Source organism: Gadus macrocephalus, chromosome 10 (genome assembly GCF_031168955.1).
Source record: "Gadus macrocephalus chromosome 10, ASM3116895v1".
In the NCBI taxonomy this organism is placed as follows: Eukaryota; Metazoa; Chordata; class Actinopteri; order Gadiformes; family Gadidae; genus Gadus; species Gadus macrocephalus.
In genome coordinates this window covers 2,763,419-2,780,779 of record NC_082391.1, presented here as the reverse complement: position 1 = coordinate 2,780,779, position 17,361 = coordinate 2,763,419, and the positions used below count along the sequence as shown (strand labels likewise).

The following is a 17,361-nucleotide window of genomic DNA, read 5'->3' as shown; positions in this document are numbered from 1 at the left end:
ATTCCATTTCACAGAGACCTTGCTAGGCAAGGTTTTTCCTTGCCGGAGTTCATGCCATCAAATGTCCATTCCCCTATGTAACTATATGGATATTCTGTAAATCCCTTGACATTTCAACGAGACCTTGCTAGGCGTGAATGTGGTTTGAACCCATGATGTTCGATTTACGAGACCGACGCCTTACCACTTGGCCACCACGCCTCAGATTTTACCCAAACCAATCTTGAAAAAAAGTTTAACTTTTCATTTTCTGGTTTATTGAGGTTCGGTATGTCTTCCTTCACAGTATTGTTACTGTAAGAGTATTCCCATGCTTGGACTAAAGAAAATAAACGTCCATCCCACAATGTAAAGATTATGACATTCTGTAAATTACATTGCACAGAGACCTTGCTAGGCAAGGTTTTTCCTTGCCGGAGTTCATGCCATCAAATGTCCATTCCCCTATGTAACTATATGGATATTCTGTAAATCCCTTGACATTTCATCGAGAACTTGCTAGGCGTGAATGGGGTTTGAACCCATGATCTTCGGTTTACGAGACCGACGCCTTACCACTTGGCCACCACGCCTCAGATTTTTCCCAAACCAATCTTGAAAAAAAGTTTAACTTTTCATTTTCTGGTTTATTGAGGTTCGGTATGTCTTCATTCACAGTATTGTTACTGTAAGAGTATTCCCATGCTTGGACTAAAGAAAACAAACGTCCATCCCACAATGTAAAGATTATGACATCCTGTAAATTACATTCCATTTCACAGAGACCTTGCTAGGCAAGGTTTTTCCTTGCCGGAGTTCATGCCATCAAATGTCCATTCCCCTATGTAACTATAAGGATATACTGTACATCCCTTGACATTTCATCGAGACCTTGTTAGGCGTGAATGGGGTTTGAACCCATGATCTTCAGTTTACGAGAACGACACCTTACCACTTGGCCACCACGCCTCAGCTTTTTCCCAAACCAATCTTGAAAAAAAGTTTAACTTTTCATTTTCTGGTTTATTGAGGTTCGGTATGTCTTCATTCACAGTATTGTTACTGTAAGAGTATTCCCATGCTTGGACTAAAGAAAACAAACGTCCATCCCACAATGTAAAGATTATGACATTCTGTAAATTACATTCCATTTCACAGAGACCTTGCTAGGCAAGGTTTTTCCTTGCCGGAGTTCATGCCATAAAATGTCCATTCCCCTATGTAACTATAAGGATATACTGTACATCCCTTGACATTTCATCGAGACCTTGCTAGGCGTGAATGGGGTTTGAACCCATGATCTTCGATTTACGAGACCGACGCCTTACCACTTGGCCACCACGCCTCAGATTTTACCCAAACCAATCTTGAAAAAAAGTTTAACTTTTCATTTTCTGGTTTATTGAGGTTCGGTATGTCTTCCTTCACAGTATTGTTACTGTAAGAGTATTCCCATGCTTGGACTAAAGAAAACAAACGTCCAACCCACAATGTCAAGATTATGACATTCTGTAAATTACATTGCATTTCACAGAGACCTTGCTAGGCAAGGTTTTTCCTTGCCGGAGTTCATGCCATCAAATGTCCATTCCCCTATGTAACTATATGGATATTCTGTAAATCCCTTGACTTTTCATCGAGACCTTGCTAGGCGTGAATGGGGTTTGAACCCATGATCTTCGGTTTACGAGACCGACGCCTTACCACTTGGCCACCACGCCTCAGATTTTTCCCAAACCAATCTTGAAAAAAAGTTTAACTTTTCATTTTCTGGTTTATTGAGGTTCGGTATGTCTTCATTCACAGTATTGTTACTGTAAGAGTATTCCCATGCTTGGACTAAAGAAAACAAACGTCCATCCCACAATGTAAAGATTATGACATTCTGTAAATTACATTCCATTTCACAGAGACCTTGCTAGGGAAGGTTTTTCCTTGCCGGAGTTCATGCCATCAAATGTCCATTCCCCTATGTAACTATATGGATATTCTGTAAATCCCTTGACATTTCAACGAGACCTTGCTAGGCGTGAATGTGGTTTGAACCCATGATGTTCGATTTACGAGACCGACGCCTTACCACTTGGCCACCACGCCTCAGATTTTACCCAAACCAATCTTGAAAAAAAGTTTAACTTTTCATTTTCTGGTTTATTGAGGTTCGGTATGTCTTCCTTCACAGTATTGTTACTGTAAGAGTATTCCCATGCTTGGACTAAAGAAAACAAACGTCCATCCCACAATGTAAAGATTATGACATTCTGTAAATTACATTGCACAGAGACCTTGCTAAGCAAGGTTTTTCCTTGCCGGAGTTCATGCCATCAAATGTCCATTCCCCTATGTAACTATATGGATATTCTGTAAATCCCTTGACATTTCATGGAGAACTTGCTAGGCGTGAATGGGGTTTGAACCCATGATCTTCGGTTTACGAGACCGACGCCTTACCACTTGGCCTCCACGCCTCAGATTTTTCCCAAACCAATCTTGAAAAAAAGTTTAACTTTTCATTTTCTGGTTTATTGAGGTTCGGTATGTCTTCATTCACAGTATTGTTACTGTAAGAGTATTCCCATGCTTGGACTAAAGAAAACAAACGTCCATCCCACAATGTAAAGATTATGACATCCTGTAAATTACATTCCATTTCACAGAGACCTTGCTAGGCAAGGTTTTTCCTTGCCGGAGTTCATGCCATCAAATGTCCATTCCCCTATGTAACTATAAGGATATACTGTACATCCCTTGACATTTCATCGAGACCTTGTTAGGCGTGAATGGGGTTTGAACCCATGATCTTCGGTTTACGAGAACGACACCTTACCACTTGGCCACCACGCCTCAGCTTTTTCCCAAACCAATCTTGAAAAAAAGTTTAACTTTTCATTTTCTGGTTTATTGAGGTTCGGTATGTCTTCATTCACAGTATTGTTACTGTAAGAGTATTCCCATGCTTGGACTAAAGAAAACAAACGTCCATCCCACAATGTAAAGATTATGACATTCTGTAAATTACATTCCATTTCACTGAGACCTTGCTAGGCAAGGTTTTTCCTTGCCGGAGTTCATGCCATAAAATGTCCATTCCCCTATGTAACTATAAGGATATACTGTACATCCCTTGACATTTCATCGAGACCTTGCTAGGCGTGAATGGGGTTTGAACCCATGATCTTCGATTTACGAGACCGACGCCTTACCACTTGGCCACCACGCCTCAGATTTTACCCAAACCAATCTTGAAAAAAAGTTTAACTTTTCATTTTCTGGTTTATTGAGGTTCGGTATGTCTTCCTTCACAGTATTGTTACTGTAAGAGTATTCCCATGCTTGGACTAAAGAAAACAAACGTCCATCCCACAATGTAAAGATTATGACATTCTGTAAATTACATTGCACAGAGACCTTGCTAGGCAAGGTTTTTCCTTGCCGGAGTTCATGCCATCAAATGTCCATTCCCCTATGTAACTATATGGATATTCTGTAAATCCCTTGACATTTCATCGAGAACTTGCTAGGCGTGAATGGGGTTTGAACCCATGATCTTCGGTTTACGAGACCGACGCCTTACCACTTGGCCACCACGCCTCCGATTTTAAACAAACCAATCTTGAAAAAAAGTTTAACTTTTCATTTTCTGGTTTATTGAGGTTCGGTGTGTCTTCCTTCACAGTATTGTTACTGTAAGAGTATTCCCATGCTTGGACTAAAGAAAACAAACGTCCATCCCACAATGTAAAGATTATGACATTCTGTAAATTACATTCCATTTCACAGAGACCTTGCTAGGCAAGGTTTTTCCTTGCCGGAGTTCATGCCATCAAATGTCCATTCCCCTATGTAACTATAGGGATATTCTGTACATCCCTTGACATTTCATCGAGACCTTGCTAGGCGTGAATGGGGTTTGAACCCATGATCTTCGGTTTACGAGACCGACGCCTTACCACTTGGCCACCACGCCTCAGATTTTACCCAAACCAATCTTGAAAAAAAGTTTAACTTTTCATTTTCTGGTTTATTGAGGTTCGGTATGTCTTCCTTCACAGTATTGTTACTGTAAGAGTATTCCCATGCTTGGACTAAAGAAAACAAACGTCCAACCCACAATGTCAAGATTATGACATTCTGTAAATTACATTGCATTTCACAGAGACCTTGCTAGGCAAGGTTTTTCCTTGCCGGAGTTCATGCCATCAAATGTCCATTCCCCTATGTAACTATATGGATATTCTGTAAATCCCTTGACTTTTCAACGAGACCTTGCTAGGCGTGAATGGGGTTTGAACCCATGATCTTCGGTTTACGAGACTGACGCCTTACCACTTGGCCACCACGCCTCAGATTTTTCCCAAACCAATCTTGAAAAAAAGTTTAACTTTTCATTTTCTGGTTTATTGAGGTTCGGTATGTCTTCATTCACAGTATTGTTACTGTAAGAGTATTCCCATGCTTGGACTAAAGAAAACAAACGTCCATCCCACAATGTAAAGATTATGACATTCTGTAAATTACATTCCATTTCACAGAGACCTTGCTAGGCAAGGTTTTTCCTTGCCGGAGTTCATGCTATCAAATGTCCATTCCCCTATGTAACTATAAGGATATACTGTACATCCCTTGACATTTCATCGAGACCTTGTTAGGCGTGAATGGGGTTTGAACCCATGATCTTCGGTTTACGAGACCGACGCCTTACCACTTGGCCACCACGCCTCAGATTTTACCCAAACCAATCTTGAAAAAAAGTTTAACTTTTCATTTTCTGGTTTATTGAGGTTCGGTATGTCTTCCTTCACAGTATTGTTACTGTAAGAGTATTCCCATGCTTGGACTAAAGAAAACAAACGTCCATCCCACAATGTAAAGATTATGACATTCTGTAAATTACATTCCATTTCACAGAGACCTTGCTAGGCAAGGTTTTTCCTTGCCGGAGTTCATGCCATCAAATGTCCATTCCCCTATGTAACTATAGGGATATTCTGTACATCCCTTGACATTTCATCGAGACCTTGCTAGGCGTGAATGGGGTTTGAACCCATGATCTTCGGTTTACGAGACCGACGCCTTACCACTTGGCCACCACGCCTCAGATTTTACCCAAACCAATCTTGAAAAAAAGTTTAACTTTTCATTTTCTGGTTTATTGAGGTTCGGTATGTCTTCCTTCACAGTATTGTTACTGTAAGAGTATTCCCATGCTTGGACTAAAGAAAACAAACGTCCAACCCACAATGTCAAGATTATGACATTCTGTAAATTACATTGCATTTCACAGAGACCTTGCTAGGCAAGGTTTTTCCTTGCCGGAGTTCATGCCATCAAATGTCCATTCCCCTATGTAACTATATGGATATTCTGTAAATCCCTTGACTTTTCATCGAGACCTTGCTAGGCGTGAATGGGGTTTGAACCCATGATCTTCGGTTTACGAGACCGACGCCTTACCACTTGGCCACCACGCCTCAGATTTTTCCCAAACCAATCTTGAAAAAAAGTTTAACTTTTCATTTTCTGGTTTATTGAGGTTCGGTATGTCTTCATTCACAGTATTGTTACTGTAAGAGTATTCCCATGCTTGGACTAAAGAAAACAAACGTCCATCCCACAATGTAAAGATTATGACATTCTGTAAATTACATTCCATTTCACAGAGACCTTGCTAGGCAAGGTTTTTCCTTGCCGGAGTTCATGCCATCAAATGTCCATTCCCCTATGTAACTATATGGATATTCTGTAAATCCCTTGACATTTCAACGAGACCTTGCTAGGCGTGAATGTGGATTGAACCCATGATGTTCGATTTACGAGACCGACGCCTTACCACTTGGCCACCACGCCTCAGCTTTTTCCCAAACCAATCTTGAAAAAAAGTTTAACTTTTCATTTTCTGGTTTATTGAGGTTCGGTATGTCTTCATTCACAGTATTGTTACTGTAAGAGTATTCCCATGCTTGGACTAAAGAAAACAAACGTCCATCCCACAATGTAAAGATTATGACATTCTGTAAATTACATTCCATTTCACAGAGACCTTGCTAGGCAAGGTTTTTCCTTGCCGGAGTTCATGCCATAAAATGTCCATTCCCCTATGTAACTATAAGGATATACTGTACATCCCTTGACATTTCATCGAGACCTTGCTAGGCGTGAATGGGGTTTGAACCCATGATCTTCGATTTACGAGACCGACGCCTTACCACTTGGCCACCACGCCTCAGATTTTACCCAAACCAATCTTGAAAAAAAGTTTAACTTTTCATTTTCTGGTTTATTGAGGTTCGGTATGTCTTCCTTCACAGTATTGTTACTGTAAGAGTATTCCCATGCTTGGACTAAAGAAAACAAACGTCCATCCCACAATGTAAAGATTATGACATTCTGTAAATTACATTCCATTTCACAGAGACCTTGCTAGGCAAGGTTTTTCCTTGCCGGAGTTCATGCCATCAAATGTCCATTCCCCTATGTAACTATAGGGATATTCTGTACATCCCTTGACATTTCATCGAGACCTTGCTAGGCGTGAATGGGGTTTGAACCCATGATCTTCGGTTTACGAGACCGACGCCTTACCACTTGGCCACCACGCCTCAGATTTTACCCAAACCAATCTTGAAAAAAAGTTTAACTTTTCATTTTCTGGTTTATTGAGGTTCGGTATGTCTTCCTTCACAGTATTGTTACTGTAAGAGTATTCCCATGCTTGGACTAAAGAAAACAAACGTCCAACCCACAATGTCAAGATTATGACATTCTGTAAATTACATTGCATTTCACAGAGACCTTGCTAGGCAAGGTTTTTCCTTGCCGGAGTTCATGCCATCAAATGTCCATTCCCCTATGTAACTATATGGATATTCTGTAAATCCCTTGACTTTTCATTGAGACCTTGCTAGGCGTGAATGGGGTTTGAACCCATGATCTTCGGTTTACGAGACCGACGCCTTACCACTTGGCCACCACGCCTCAGATTTTTCCCAAACCAATCTTGAAAAAAAGTTTAACTTTTCATTTTCTGGTTTATTGAGGTTCGGGATGTCTTCATTCACAGTATTGTTACTGTAAGAGTATTCCCATGCTTGGACTAAAGAAAACAAACGTCCATCCCACAATGTAAAGATTATGACATTCTGTAAATTACATTCCATTTCACAGAGACCTTGCTAGGCAAGGTTTTTCCTTGCCGGAGTTCATGCCATCAAATGTCCATTCCCCTATGTAACTATATGGATATTCTGTAAATCCCTTGACATTTCAACGAGACCTTGCTAGGCGTGAATGTGGTTTGAACCCATGATGTTCGATTTACGAGACCGACGCCTTACCACTTGGCCACCACGCCTCAGATTTTACCCAAACCAATCTTGAAAAAAAGTTTAACTTTTCATTTTCTGGTTTATTGAGGTTCGGTATGTCTTCCTTCACAGTATTGTTACTGTAAGAGTATTCCCATGCTTGGACTAAAGAAAACAAACGTCCATCCCACAATGTAAAGATTATGACATTCTGTAAATTACATTGCACAGAGACCTTGCTAAGCAAGGTTTTTCCTTGCCGGAGTTCATGCCATCAAATGTCCATTCCCCTATGTAACTATATGGATATTCTTTATATATCACATAACATTTCATCGAGATCTTGCTAGGCGTGAATGTGGTTTGAACCCATGATGTTCGATTTACGAGACCGACGCCTAACCACTTGGCCACCACGCCTCAGAAATTACCCAAACCAATCTTGAAAAAAAGTTTAACTTTTCATTTTCTGGTTTATTGAGGTTCGGTATGTCTTCCTTCACAGTATTGTTACTGTAAGAGTATTCCCATGCTTGGACTAAAGAAAACAAACGTCCATCCCACAATGTAAAGATAATGACATTCTGTAAATTACATTGCATTTCACTGAGACCTTGCTAGGCAAGGTTATTCCTCGCCGGAGTTCATGCCATCAAATGTCCATTCCCCTATGTAACTATATGGATATTCTGTAAATCCCTTGACATTTCATCGAGACCTTGCTAGGCGTGAATGGGGTTTGAACCCATGATCTTCGGTTTACGAGACCGACGCCTTACCACTTGGCCACCACGCCTCAGATTTTACCCATACCAATCTTGAAAAAAAGTTTAACTTTTCATTTTCTGGTTTATTGAGGTTCGGTATGTCTTCCTTCACAGTATTGTTAATGTAAGAGTATTCCCATGCTTGGACTAAAGAAAACAAACGTCCATCCCACAATGTAAAGATTATGACATTCTGTAAATTACATTTCACAGAGACCTTGCTAGGCAAGGTTTTTCCTTGCCGGAGTTCATGCCATCAAATGTCCATTCCCCCATGTAACTATAAGGATATCCTTTAAATCCCTTGACATTTCATCGAGACCTCGCTAGGCGTGAATGGGGTTTGAACCCATGATCTTCGGTTTACGAGACCGACGCCTTACCACTTGGCCACCACGCCGCAGATTTTACCCAAACCAATCTTGAAAAAAAGTTTAACTTTTCATTTTCTGGTTTATTGAGGTTCGGTATGTCTTCCTTCACAGTATTGTTACTGTAAGAGTATTCCAATGCTTGGACTAAAGAAAACAAACGTCCATCCCACAATGTAAAGATTATGACATTCTGTAAATTACATTCCATTTCACAGAGACCTTGCTAGGCAATGTTTTTCCTTGCCGGAGTTCATGCCATCAAATGTCCATTCCCCTATGTAACTATAAGCACATTCTGTAAATCCCTTGACATTTCATCGAGACCTTGCTAGGCGTGAATGGGGTTTGAACCCATGATCTTCGGTTTACGAGACCGACGCCTTACCACTTGGCCACCACGCCTCAGATTTTACCCATACCAATCTTGAAAAAAAGTTTAACTTTTCATTTTCTGGTTTATTGAGGTTCGGTATGTCTTCCTTCACAGTATTGTTACTGTAAGAGTATTCCCATGCTTGGACTAAAGAAAACAAACGTCCATCCCACAATGTAAAGATATTGACATTCTGTCAATTGCATTACATTTCACAGAGACCTTGCTAGGCATGGATGGGGTTTGATTCAATGGTCTTCTGTTCACGATACTGACCCCCTTGGCCATCATGCCTCATGAATTTGAATGTGTGCTCTTCACGAAATTATGTTCTTAATTATTGAAGTACTGAGTGTCTTCAATCACAGTATTGCTACTGTCATGGTTTTTCCTTGCCGGAGTTGATGGCATCAAATGTCCATTCCCCTATATGGATATTCTGTATATCCCATAACATTTCATCAAGATCTTGCTAGGCGTGAATGTGGTTTGAACCCATGATGTTCGATTTACGAGACCGACGCCTTACCACTTGGCCACCACGCCTCAGAAATTACCCAAACCAATCTTGAAAAAAAGTTTAACTTTTCATTTTCTGGTTTATTGAGGTTCGGTATGTCTTCCTTCACAGTATTGTTACTGTAAGAGTATTCCCATGCTTGGACTAAAGAAAACAAACGTCCATCCCACAATGTAAAGATAATGACATTCTGTAAATTACATTGCATTTCACTGAGACCTTGCTAGGCAAGGTTATTCCTCGCCGGAGTTCATGCCATCAAATGTCCATTCCCCTATGTAACTATATGGATATTCTGTAAATCCCTTGACATTTCATCGAGACCTTGCTAGGCGTGAATGGGGTTTGAACCCATGATCTTCGGTTTACGAGACCGACGCCTTACCACTTGGCCACCACGCCTCAGATTTTACCCAAACCAATCTTGAAAAAAAGTTTAACTTTTCATTTTCTGGTTTATTGAGGTTCGGTATGTCTTCCTTCACAGTATTGTTAATGTAAGAGTATTCCCATGCTTGGACTAAAGAAAACAAACGTCCATCCCACAATGTAAAGATTATGACATTCTGTAAATTACATTTCACAGAGACCTTGCTAGGCAAGGTTTTTCCTTGCCGGAGTTCATGCCATCAAATGTCCATTCCCCCATGTAACTATATGGATATTCTTTAAATCCCTTGACATTTCATCGAGACCTCGCTAGGCGTGAATGGGGTTTGAACCCATGATCTTCGGTTTACGAGACCGACGCCTTACCACTTGGCCACCACGCCTCAGATTTTACCCAAACCAATCTTGAAAAAAAGTTTAACTTTTCATTTTCTGGTTTATTGAGGTTCGGTATGTCTTCCATCACAGTATTGTTACTGTAAGAGTATTCCAATGCTTGGACTAAAGAAAACAAACGTCCATCCCACAATATAAAGATTATGACATTCTGTCAATTACATTCCATTTCACAGAGACCTTGCTAGGCAATGTTTTTCCTTGCCGGAGTTCATGCCATCAAATGTCCATTCCCCTATGTAACTATAATGACATTCTGTAAATCCATTGACATTTCATCGAGACCTTGCTAGGCGTGAATGGGGTTTGAACCCATGATTTTCGGTTTACGAGACCGACGCCTTACCACTTGGCCACCACGCCTCAGATTTTACCCAAACCAATCTTGAAAAAAAGTTTAACTTTTCATTTTCTGGTTTATTGAGGTTCGGTGTGTCTTCCTTCACAGTATTGTTACTGTAAGAGTATTCCCATGCTTGGACTAAAGAAAACAAACGTCCAACCCACAATGTCAAGATTATGACATTCTGTAAATTAAATTGCATGTCACAGAGACCTTGCTAGGCAAGGTTTTTCCTTGCCGGAGTTCATGCCATCAAATGTCCATTCCCCTATGTAACTATATGGATATTCTGTAAATCCCTTGACTTTTCATCGAGACCTTGCTAGGCGTGAATGGGGTTTGAACCCATGATCTTCGGTTTACGAGACCGACGCCTTACCACTTGGCCACCACGCCTCAGATTTTTCCCAAACCAATCTTGAAAAAAAGTTTAACTTTTCATTTTCTGGTTTATTGAGGTTCGGTATGTCTTCATTCACAGTATTGTTACTGTAAGAGTATTCCCATGCTTGGACTAAAGAAAACAAACGTCCATCCCACAATGTAAAGATTATGACATTCTGTAAATTACATTCCATTTCACAGAGACCTTGCTAGGCAAGGTTTTTCCTTGCCGGAGTTCATGCCATAAAATGTCCATTCCCCTATGTAACTATAAGGATATACTGTACATCCCTTGACATTTCATCGAGACCTTGCTAGGCGTGAATGGGGTTTGAACCCATGATCTTCCGTTTACGAGACCGACGCCTTACCACTTGGCCACCACGCCTCAGATTTTACCCAAACCAATCTTGAAAAAAAGTTTAACTTTTCATTTTCTGGTTTATTGAGGTTCGGTATGTCTTCCTTCACAGTATTGTTACTGTAAGAGTATTCCCATGCTTGGACTAAAGAAAACAAACGTCCATCCCACAATGTAAAGATTATGACATTCTGTAAATTACATTATACAGAGACCTTGCTAGGCAAGGTTTTTCCTTGCCGGAGTTCATGCCATCAAATGTCCATTCCCCTATGTAACTATATGGATATTCTGTAAATCCCTTGACATTTCATCGAGACCTTGCTACGCGTGAATGGGGTTTGAACCCATGATCTTCGGTTTACGAGACCGACGCCTTACCACTTGGCCACCACGCCTCCGAATTCAAAACAAACCAATCTTGAAAAAAAGTTTAACTTTTCATTTTCTGGTTTATTGAGGTTCGGTGTGTCTTCCTTCACAGTATTGTTACTGTAAGAGTATTCCCATGCTTGGACTAAAGAAAACAAACGTCCATCCCACAATGTAAAGATTATGACATTCTGTAAATTACATTCCATTTCACAGAGACCTTGCTAGGCAAGGTTTTTCCTTGCCGGAGTTCATGCCATCAAATGTCCATTCCCCCTATGAAACTATACGGATATTCTGTACATCCCTTGACATTTCATCGAGACCTTGCTAGGCGTGAATGGGGTTTGAACCCATGATCTTCGGTTTACGAGACCTACGCCTTACCACTTGGCCACCACGCCTCAGATTTCACCCATACCAATCTTGAAAAAAAGTTTAACTTTTCATTTTCTGGTTTATTGAGGTTCGGTATGTCTTCCTTCACAGTATTGTTACTGTAAGAGTATTCCCATGCTTGGACTAAAGAAAACAAACGTCCATCCCACAATGTAAAGACATTCTGAAAATTGCATTACATTTCACAGAGACCTTGCTAGGCATGGATGGGGTTTGATTCAATGGTCTTCTGTTCACGATACTGACCCCCTTGGCCATCATGCCTCATGAATTTGAATGTGTGCTCTTCACGAAATTATGTTCTTAATTATTGAAGTTCGGAGTGTCTTCAAACACAGTATTGCTACTGTCATGGTTTTTCCTTGCCGGAGTTGATGGCATCAAATGTCCATTCCCCTATGTAACAATATGGATATTCTGTAAATCCCTTGACATTTCATCGATACCTTGCTAGGCGTGAATGGGGTTTGAACCCATAATCTTCGGTTTACGAGACCGACGCCTTACCACTTGGCCACCACGCCTCAGATTGTCCTCAAACCAATCTTGAAAAAAAGTTTAACTTTTCATTTTCTGGTTTATTGAGGTTCGGTATGTCTTCCTTCACAGTATTGTTACTGTAAGAGTATTCCCATGCTTGGACTAAAGAAAGCAAATGTCCATCCCACAATGTAAAGATAATGACATTCTGTAAATTGCATTACATTTCACAGAGACCTTGCAAGGCATGGATGGGGTTTGATTCAATGCTCTTCTGTTCACGATACTGACCCCCTTGGCCATCATGTCTCATGAATTTGAATGTGTGCTCTTCACGAAATTATGTTCTTAATTATTGAAGTACTGATTGTCTTCAATCACAGTATTGCTACTGTCATGGTTTTTCCTTGCCGGAGTTGATGGCATCAAATGTCCATTCCCCTATGTAACTATGTGGATATTCTGTAAATCCCTTGAAATTTCATCGAGACCTTGCTAGGCGTGAATGGGGTTTGAACCCATGATCTTCGGTTTACGAGACCGACGCCTTACCACTTGGCCACCACGCCTCAGATTTTCCCCAAACCAATCTTGAAAAAAAGTTTAACTTGACATTTTCTGGTTTATTGAGGTTCGGTATGTCTTCCCTCACAGTATTGTTACTGTAAGAGTATTCCCATGCTTGGACTAAAGAAAACAAACGTCCATCCCACAATGTAAAGATCATGACATTCTGTAAATTCCATTTCACAGAGATCTTGCTAGGCAAGGTTTTTCCTTGCCAGAGTTCATGCCATAAAATGTCCATTCCCCTATGTAACTATATAGATATTCTGTAAATCCCTTGACATTTCATCGAGACCTTGCTAGGCGTGAATGGGGTTTGATCCCATGATCGACGGTTTACGAGACCGACGCCTTACCACTTGTCCACCACGCCTCAGATTTTACCCAAACCAATCTTGAAAAAAAGTTTAACTTTTCATTTTCTGGTTTATTGAGGTTCGGTATGTCTTCCTTCACAGTATTGTTACTGTAAGAGTATTCCCATGCTTGGACTAAAGAAAACAAATGTCCATCCCACAATGTAAAGATAATGACATTCTGTAAATTACATTACATTTCACAGAGACCTTGCTAGGCATGGATGGGGTTTGATTCAATGGTCTTCTGTTCACGATACTGACCCCCTTGGCCATCATGTCTCATGAATTTGAATGTGTGCTCTTCACGAAATTATGTTCTTAATTATTGAAGTTCGGAGTGTCTTCAAACACAGTATTGCTACTGTCATGGTTTTTCCTTGCCGGAGTTGATGGCATCAAATGTCCATTCCCCCATGTAACAATATGGATATTCTTTAAATCCCTTGACATTTCATCGATACCTTGCTAGGCGTGAATGGGGTTTGAACCCATGATCTTCGGTTTACGAGACCGACGCCTTACCACTTGGCCACCACGCCTCAGATTTCACCCATACCAATCTTGAAAAAAAGTTTAACTTTTCATTTTCTGGTTTATTGAGGTTCGGTATGTCTTCCTTCACAGTATTGTTACTGTAAGAGTATTCCCATGCTTGGACTAAAGAAAACAAACGTCCATCCCACAATGTAAAGATCATGACATTCTGTAAATTCCATTTCACAGAGACCTTGCTAGGCAAGGTTTTTCCTTGCCGGAGTTCATGCCATCAAATGTCCATTCCCCTATGTAACTATATAGATATTATGTAAATCCCTTGACATTTCATCTAGACCTTGCTAGGCGTGAATGGGGTTTGATCCCATGATCGTCGGTTTACGAGACCGACGCCTTACCACTTGTCCACCACGCCGCAGATTTTACCCAAACCATTCTTGAAAAAAAGTTTAACTTTTCATTTTCTGGTTTATTGAGGTTCGGTATGTCTTCCTTTACAGTATTGTTACTGTAAGAGTATTCCCATGCTTGGACTAAAGAAAGCAAATGTCCATCCCACAATGTAAAGATAATGACATTCTGTAAATTGCATTACATTTCACAGAGACCTTGCAAGGCATGGATGGGGTTTGATTCAATGCTCTTCTGTTCACGATACTGACCCCCTTGGCCATCATGTCTCATGAATTTGAATGTGTGCTCTTCACGAAATTATGTTCTTAATTATTGAAGTACTGATTGTCTTCAATCACAGTATTGCTACTGTCATGGTTTTTCCTTGCCGGAGTTGATGGCATCAAATGTCCATTCCCCTATGTAACTATGTGGATATTCTGTAAATCCCTTGAAATTTCATCGAGACCTTGCTAGGCGTGAATGGGGTTTGAACCCATGATCTTCGGTTTACGAGACCGATGCCTTACCACTTGGCCACCACGCCTCAGATTTTCCCCAAACCAATCTTGAAAAAAAGTTTAACTTTTCATTTTCTGGTTTATTGAGGTTCGGTATGTCTTCCTTCACAGTATTGTTACTGTAAGAGTATTCCCATGCTTGGACTAAAGAAAACAAACGTCCATCCCACAATGTAAAGATAATGACATTCTGTAAATTACATTGCATTTCACTGAGACCTTGCTAGGCAAGGTTATTCCTCGCCGGAGTTCATGCCATCAAATGTCCATTCCCCTATGTAACTATATGGATATTCTGTAAATCCCTTGACATTTCATCGAGACCTTGCTAGGCGTGAATGGGGTTTGAACCCATGATCTTCGGTTTACGAGACCGACGCCTTACCACTTGGCCACCACGCCTCAGATTTTACCCATACCAATCTTGAAAAAAAGTTTAACTTTTCATTTTCTGGTTTATTGAGGTTCGGTATGTCTTCCTTCACAGTATTGTTAATGTAAGAGTATTCCCATGCTTGGACTAAAGAAAACAAACGTCCATCCCACAATGTAAAGATTATGACATTCTGTAAATTCCATTTCACAGAGACCTTGCTAGGCAAGGTTTTTCCTTGCCGGAGTTCATGCCATCAAATGTCCATTCCCCCATGTAACTATAAGGATATCCTTTAAATCCCTTGACATTTCATCGAGACCTCGCTAGGCGTGAATGGGGTTTGAACCCATGATCTTCGGTTTACGAGACCGACGCCTTACCACTTGGCCACCACGCCTCAGATTTTACCCATACCAATCTTGAAAAAAAGTTTAACTTTTCATTTTCTGGTTTATTGAGGTTCGGTATGTCTTCCTTCACAGTATTGTTAATGTAAGAGTATTCCCATGCTTGGACTAAAGAAAACAAACGTCCATCCCACAATGTAAAGATTATGACATTCTGTAAATTACATTTCACAGAGACCTTGCTAGGCAAGGTTTTTCCTTGCCGGAGTTCATGCCATCAAATGTCCATTCCCCCATGTAACTATAAGGATATCCTTTAAATCCCTTGACATTTCATCGAGACCTCGCTAGGCGTGAATGGGGTTTGAACCCATGATCTTCGGTTTACGAGACCGACGCCTTACCACTTGGCCACCACGCCGCAGATTTTACCCAAACCAATCTTGAAAAAAAGTTTAACTTTTCATTTTCTGGTTTATTGAGGTTCGGTATGTCTTCCTTCACAGTATTGTTACTGTAAGAGTATTCCAATGCTTGGACTAAAGAAAACAAACGTCCATCCCACAATGTAAAGATTATGACATTCTGTAAATTACATTCCATTTCACAGAGACCTTGCTAGGCAATGTTTTTCCTTGCCGGAGTTCATGCCATCAAATGTCCATTCCCCTATGTAACTATAAGCACATTCTGTAAATCCCTTGACATTTCATCGAGACCTTGCTAGGCGTGAATGGGGTTTGAACCCATGATCTTCGGTTTACGAGACCGACGCCTTACCACTTGGCCACCACGCCTCCGATTTTACCCATACCAATCTTGAAAAAAAGTTCAACTTTTCATTTTCTGGTTTATTGAGGTTCGGTATGTCTTCCTTCACAGTATTGTTACTGTAAGAGTATTCCCATGCTTGGACTAAAGAAAACAAACGTCCATCCCACAATGTAAAGATATTGACATTCTGTCAATTGCATTACATTTCACAGAGACCTTGCTAGGCATGGATGGGGTTTGATTCAATGGTCTTCTGTTCACGATACTGACCCCCTTGGCCATCATGCCTCATGAATTTGAATGTGTGCTCTTCACGAAATTATGTTCTTAATTATTGAAGTACTGAGTGTCTTCAATCACAGTATTGCTACTGTCATGGTTTTTCCTTGCCGGAGTTGATGGCATCAAATGTCCATTCCCCTATATGGATATTCTGTATATCCCATAACATTTCATCAAGATCTTGCTAGGCGTGAATGTGGTTTGAACCCATGATGTTCGATTTACGAGACCGACGCCTTACCACTTGGCCACCACGCCTCAGAAATTACCCAAACCAATCTTGAAAAAAAGTTTAACTTTTCATTTTCTGGTTTATTGAGGTTCGGTATGTCTTCCTTCACAGTATTGTTACTGTAAGAGTATTCCCATGCTTGGACTAAAGAAAACAAACGTCCATCCCACAATGTAAAGATAATGACATTCTGTAAATTACATTGCATTTCACTGAGACCTTGCTAGGCAAGGTTATTCCTCGCCGGAGTTCATGCCATCAAATGTCCATTCCCCTATGTAACTATATGGATATTCTGTAAATCCCTTGACATTTCATCGAGACCTTGCTAGGCGTGAATGGGGTTTGAACCCATGATCGTCGGTTTACGAGACCGACGCCTTACCACTTGGCCACCACGCCTCAGATTTTACCCAAACCAATCTTGAAAAAAAGTTTAACTTTTCATTTTCTGGTTTATTGAGGTTCGGTATGTCTTCCTTCACAGTATTGTTAATGTAAGAGTATTCCCATGCTTGGACTAAAGAAAACAAACGTCCATCCCACAATGTAAAGATTATGACATTCTGTAAA

The 17,361-nt window shown here is 40.6% G+C and overlaps 34 non-coding genes across 34 annotated transcripts; all 34 read right to left on the bottom strand.

Moving 5' to 3' along the window:
* Window positions 1–500: 500 nt before the first annotated feature.
* Window positions 501–572, bottom strand: trnat-cgu (transfer RNA threonine (anticodon CGU)). Its single transcript has one exon. It is a non-coding gene; the product is annotated as a tRNA-Thr (tRNA).
* A 680-nt stretch (window positions 573–1,252) lies between these two features.
* Window positions 1,253–1,324, bottom strand: trnat-cgu (transfer RNA threonine (anticodon CGU)). The gene has a single exon. It is a non-coding gene; the product is annotated as a tRNA-Thr (tRNA).
* A 304-nt stretch (window positions 1,325–1,628) lies between these two features.
* trnat-cgu (transfer RNA threonine (anticodon CGU)) lies at window positions 1,629–1,700 on the bottom strand. The gene has a single exon. It is a non-coding gene; the product is annotated as a tRNA-Thr (tRNA).
* Window positions 1,701–2,375: 675 nt separating this feature from the next.
* trnat-cgu (transfer RNA threonine (anticodon CGU)) lies at window positions 2,376–2,447 on the bottom strand. Its single transcript has one exon. It is a non-coding gene; the product is annotated as a tRNA-Thr (tRNA).
* A 304-nt stretch (window positions 2,448–2,751) lies between these two features.
* On the bottom strand, window positions 2,752–2,823 carry trnat-cgu (transfer RNA threonine (anticodon CGU)). The gene has a single exon. It is a non-coding gene; the product is annotated as a tRNA-Thr (tRNA).
* A 304-nt stretch (window positions 2,824–3,127) lies between these two features.
* On the bottom strand, window positions 3,128–3,199 carry trnat-cgu (transfer RNA threonine (anticodon CGU)). Its single transcript has one exon. It is a non-coding gene; the product is annotated as a tRNA-Thr (tRNA).
* A 299-nt stretch (window positions 3,200–3,498) lies between these two features.
* trnat-cgu (transfer RNA threonine (anticodon CGU)) lies at window positions 3,499–3,570 on the bottom strand. The gene has a single exon. It is a non-coding gene; the product is annotated as a tRNA-Thr (tRNA).
* A 304-nt stretch (window positions 3,571–3,874) lies between these two features.
* Window positions 3,875–3,946, bottom strand: trnat-cgu (transfer RNA threonine (anticodon CGU)). The gene has a single exon. It is a non-coding gene; the product is annotated as a tRNA-Thr (tRNA).
* A 304-nt stretch (window positions 3,947–4,250) lies between these two features.
* On the bottom strand, window positions 4,251–4,322 carry trnat-cgu (transfer RNA threonine (anticodon CGU)). Its single transcript has one exon. It is a non-coding gene; the product is annotated as a tRNA-Thr (tRNA).
* Window positions 4,323–4,626: 304 nt separating this feature from the next.
* Window positions 4,627–4,698, bottom strand: trnat-cgu (transfer RNA threonine (anticodon CGU)). Its single transcript has one exon. It is a non-coding gene; the product is annotated as a tRNA-Thr (tRNA).
* Window positions 4,699–5,002: 304 nt separating this feature from the next.
* Window positions 5,003–5,074, bottom strand: trnat-cgu (transfer RNA threonine (anticodon CGU)). The gene has a single exon. It is a non-coding gene; the product is annotated as a tRNA-Thr (tRNA).
* A 304-nt stretch (window positions 5,075–5,378) lies between these two features.
* On the bottom strand, window positions 5,379–5,450 carry trnat-cgu (transfer RNA threonine (anticodon CGU)). Its single transcript has one exon. It is a non-coding gene; the product is annotated as a tRNA-Thr (tRNA).
* Window positions 5,451–6,130: 680 nt separating this feature from the next.
* Window positions 6,131–6,202, bottom strand: trnat-cgu (transfer RNA threonine (anticodon CGU)). Its single transcript has one exon. It is a non-coding gene; the product is annotated as a tRNA-Thr (tRNA).
* Window positions 6,203–6,506: 304 nt separating this feature from the next.
* Window positions 6,507–6,578, bottom strand: trnat-cgu (transfer RNA threonine (anticodon CGU)). Its single transcript has one exon. It is a non-coding gene; the product is annotated as a tRNA-Thr (tRNA).
* Window positions 6,579–6,882: 304 nt separating this feature from the next.
* On the bottom strand, window positions 6,883–6,954 carry trnat-cgu (transfer RNA threonine (anticodon CGU)). Its single transcript has one exon. It is a non-coding gene; the product is annotated as a tRNA-Thr (tRNA).
* Window positions 6,955–8,007: 1,053 nt separating this feature from the next.
* trnat-cgu (transfer RNA threonine (anticodon CGU)) lies at window positions 8,008–8,079 on the bottom strand. Its single transcript has one exon. It is a non-coding gene; the product is annotated as a tRNA-Thr (tRNA).
* Window positions 8,080–8,378: 299 nt separating this feature from the next.
* trnat-cgu (transfer RNA threonine (anticodon CGU)) lies at window positions 8,379–8,450 on the bottom strand. The gene has a single exon. It is a non-coding gene; the product is annotated as a tRNA-Thr (tRNA).
* A 304-nt stretch (window positions 8,451–8,754) lies between these two features.
* Window positions 8,755–8,826, bottom strand: trnat-cgu (transfer RNA threonine (anticodon CGU)). Its single transcript has one exon. It is a non-coding gene; the product is annotated as a tRNA-Thr (tRNA).
* An 821-nt stretch (window positions 8,827–9,647) lies between these two features.
* On the bottom strand, window positions 9,648–9,719 carry trnat-cgu (transfer RNA threonine (anticodon CGU)). The gene has a single exon. It is a non-coding gene; the product is annotated as a tRNA-Thr (tRNA).
* Window positions 9,720–10,018: 299 nt separating this feature from the next.
* trnat-cgu (transfer RNA threonine (anticodon CGU)) lies at window positions 10,019–10,090 on the bottom strand. The gene has a single exon. It is a non-coding gene; the product is annotated as a tRNA-Thr (tRNA).
* A 304-nt stretch (window positions 10,091–10,394) lies between these two features.
* On the bottom strand, window positions 10,395–10,466 carry trnat-cgu (transfer RNA threonine (anticodon CGU)). The gene has a single exon. It is a non-coding gene; the product is annotated as a tRNA-Thr (tRNA).
* A 304-nt stretch (window positions 10,467–10,770) lies between these two features.
* On the bottom strand, window positions 10,771–10,842 carry trnat-cgu (transfer RNA threonine (anticodon CGU)). The gene has a single exon. It is a non-coding gene; the product is annotated as a tRNA-Thr (tRNA).
* Window positions 10,843–11,146: 304 nt separating this feature from the next.
* trnat-cgu (transfer RNA threonine (anticodon CGU)) lies at window positions 11,147–11,218 on the bottom strand. Its single transcript has one exon. It is a non-coding gene; the product is annotated as a tRNA-Thr (tRNA).
* A 295-nt stretch (window positions 11,219–11,513) lies between these two features.
* On the bottom strand, window positions 11,514–11,589 carry trnat-cgu (transfer RNA threonine (anticodon CGU)). Its single transcript has one exon. It is a non-coding gene; the product is annotated as a tRNA-Thr (tRNA).
* Window positions 11,590–11,895: 306 nt separating this feature from the next.
* On the bottom strand, window positions 11,896–11,967 carry trnat-cgu (transfer RNA threonine (anticodon CGU)). Its single transcript has one exon. It is a non-coding gene; the product is annotated as a tRNA-Thr (tRNA).
* Window positions 11,968–12,414: 447 nt separating this feature from the next.
* trnat-cgu (transfer RNA threonine (anticodon CGU)) lies at window positions 12,415–12,486 on the bottom strand. The gene has a single exon. It is a non-coding gene; the product is annotated as a tRNA-Thr (tRNA).
* A 453-nt stretch (window positions 12,487–12,939) lies between these two features.
* On the bottom strand, window positions 12,940–13,011 carry trnat-cgu (transfer RNA threonine (anticodon CGU)). The gene has a single exon. It is a non-coding gene; the product is annotated as a tRNA-Thr (tRNA).
* Window positions 13,012–13,835: 824 nt separating this feature from the next.
* Window positions 13,836–13,907, bottom strand: trnat-cgu (transfer RNA threonine (anticodon CGU)). The gene has a single exon. It is a non-coding gene; the product is annotated as a tRNA-Thr (tRNA).
* Window positions 13,908–14,731: 824 nt separating this feature from the next.
* trnat-cgu (transfer RNA threonine (anticodon CGU)) lies at window positions 14,732–14,803 on the bottom strand. Its single transcript has one exon. It is a non-coding gene; the product is annotated as a tRNA-Thr (tRNA).
* Window positions 14,804–15,107: 304 nt separating this feature from the next.
* On the bottom strand, window positions 15,108–15,179 carry trnat-cgu (transfer RNA threonine (anticodon CGU)). Its single transcript has one exon. It is a non-coding gene; the product is annotated as a tRNA-Thr (tRNA).
* A 299-nt stretch (window positions 15,180–15,478) lies between these two features.
* trnat-cgu (transfer RNA threonine (anticodon CGU)) lies at window positions 15,479–15,550 on the bottom strand. The gene has a single exon. It is a non-coding gene; the product is annotated as a tRNA-Thr (tRNA).
* A 299-nt stretch (window positions 15,551–15,849) lies between these two features.
* trnat-cgu (transfer RNA threonine (anticodon CGU)) lies at window positions 15,850–15,921 on the bottom strand. The gene has a single exon. It is a non-coding gene; the product is annotated as a tRNA-Thr (tRNA).
* Window positions 15,922–16,225: 304 nt separating this feature from the next.
* trnat-cgu (transfer RNA threonine (anticodon CGU)) lies at window positions 16,226–16,297 on the bottom strand. Its single transcript has one exon. It is a non-coding gene; the product is annotated as a tRNA-Thr (tRNA).
* Window positions 16,298–17,118: 821 nt separating this feature from the next.
* Window positions 17,119–17,190, bottom strand: trnat-cgu (transfer RNA threonine (anticodon CGU)). The gene has a single exon. It is a non-coding gene; the product is annotated as a tRNA-Thr (tRNA).
* Window positions 17,191–17,361: the final 171 nt, after the last annotated feature.